We start from the raw sequence: 2,060 nt of genomic DNA, 5'->3' as shown, positions 1-2,060 counted from the left end.
TGATGAGGTAAACTTGTAAGGAAAATCAAGGTGGAGCTAAGCTGTAGTTGGCTCTACATCAGACAAATGCATTCATTCATTCAGGAGATTTTCATGGAGGGCCTACAATGTGCAGACGCATCGTCTAACAACTCTACCACCTGCTGTCATTCAGCATTTTAGTCAAGTCATGGTTTTTTGTGTGTTTTTTCAAATGTGTGCATTGGACAATGACTCATGCCTAAAATCTACATTTGCTCATATTTCCAATCTTCAAATACCTGAGAAGTACAGTTGTAAATATCACTTACAATTTCTTGGGCAGTCTTTCAAGGTAAACTGCAAGCCAATCTCCTGGAGACACCTTGCCTTTTTCTATTGTCTGACTGTGAATGATTTAGATTGCCTGGGTCCCAGCCCTTCCATATGGCCTTCGAAGAACTAGACCTTGATGACAGCCATGAGCATGGCTTTAGACACGCTGGTGCAAGGATCTATGTGACCTCTAATCTCACAAGAGTCCTTGCTCAGACCCAGAAAGGGCTTCTCTACAGTATAGGAGAGGGATTGCCTCCAGGCTGCATGGGGGCAGCTGCCAACGTGAATGGCTTTGTCCTCAGCCTATAGAGCTTAAAGGCATTTATTTATATAATAATGAAAAACTGTCAGAAAAATCTAAATGTCTACCAGTAGGAGTAATTAGAGTGTACCCCTTTATCCATGGGGGATATGTTCCAAGCCCCCCCAGTGGATGCCTGAAACTGAGGATAGTCCTGAACTCTATACATGCTATGATTTTTTTTGATCCAATAACAGAGATGGCTACTAAGTGACTAATGGGCAGATGGTGTAGACAGCATGGATACGCTGGACGAAAGGATGATCCACATAACAGGCTGGACAGAGTGGAATGGCATACAATTTGATCACACTACTCAGTAGGATGCACAATTTAAAACTTATGAGTTTTCTCTGGAATTTTCCATTTAACTGCCGTTGACCATGGGTAACCAAACCGCAGTTGACCATGGGTAACTAAAGCTCTGGAAAGTGAAACCATGGATCAGGGGGAACTATTGTACATATCTTATAAAATATTATGTTGCCATTTAAAAATTGTGATGAATATATGTGTACTGGCATGGAAAGATGTCTGAATTGTATGGCTAAGTGAGAAAAAGCAGTTCCAGAATAGCAAATACAGTTTAATTCTGCAATATTAAAAGATGTTTTTAAAGGTATATATATATTTTTTTATGGTGAAAAGTTATACATATATTTAGAATTAGCCAGCTGGACTCAGTTTAGATGATCCCAATTTTTTCGGCAACATCTAAAGCGTTGTAATTAGGAGCCAGTCGAACATATGCCTTCTTCTCTCCATCAGGCCGAATCAGGGTGTCGACTTCGGCCACATCAGTGTCACAGAGCTTCTTCACAGCCTGTTTGATTTGGTGCTCGGTAGTGGCTTTAACATCCACAATGAACACAAGAGTGTTGTTGTCTTCTATCTTCTTCATGGCAGACTCAGTGGTCAGCGGAAACTTGATGATAGCATAGTGGTCAAGCTTGTTTCTCCTGGGGGCGCTCTTCCGAGGATATTTGGGCTGCCTCCGGAGTCGCAGTGTCTTGGGCCTCCGGAAGGTGGGTGACGTGTGGATCTTGTTTTTTTTGTGTGGCTGTGGACACCTTTCAACACTGCCTCCTTGGCCTTTAAAGCATTCGCTTTGGCTTCAACTTTAGGAGGGGCTTCCTTCTTCGCTTTTGGCGCCATCTTGTGAAAAAGCTAAAGGTATATTTTTAAAAGATGTATAAATATGTGTGTGTACATTTTGTGTGTGCATATGTGTGTGTGTGTGTGTATGTGTAAATGAATAGAATAGAGATGAGAAGTCTCTACCTAGATTCTCTGGAGTGCTTGCCTCCAGAGGCAGCACTAAGAGTGAAAGGGGTGCTGAAGGGAATGTTCTCCAGTTTGGGGGGTGGTATGCTTCCGATCACTTAGATATTTACAGTAAGAATACATTTACATATTAGATAATTACCTTTTCTCTTCAAAATAAGAGAGAGAAATAAAGAAC

The 2,060-nt window shown here is 41.5% G+C and overlaps 1 pseudogene; it reads right to left on the bottom strand.

Moving 5' to 3' along the window:
* Positions 1-1,283: 1,283 nt before the first annotated feature.
* LOC116483621 (large ribosomal subunit protein uL23-like) lies at positions 1,284-1,753 on the bottom strand (annotated as a pseudogene).
* Positions 1,754-2,060: the final 307 nt, after the last annotated feature.

This window comes from Hylobates moloch, unplaced genomic scaffold, assembly GCF_009828535.3.
Source record: "Hylobates moloch isolate HMO894 unplaced genomic scaffold, HMol_V3 SCAFFOLD_15, whole genome shotgun sequence".
NCBI lineage: Eukaryota > Metazoa > Chordata > Mammalia > Primates > Hylobatidae > Hylobates > Hylobates moloch.
The sequence above is the reverse complement of the archived record's forward strand: the minus strand, read 5'-3'. Positions and strand labels throughout refer to the sequence as shown.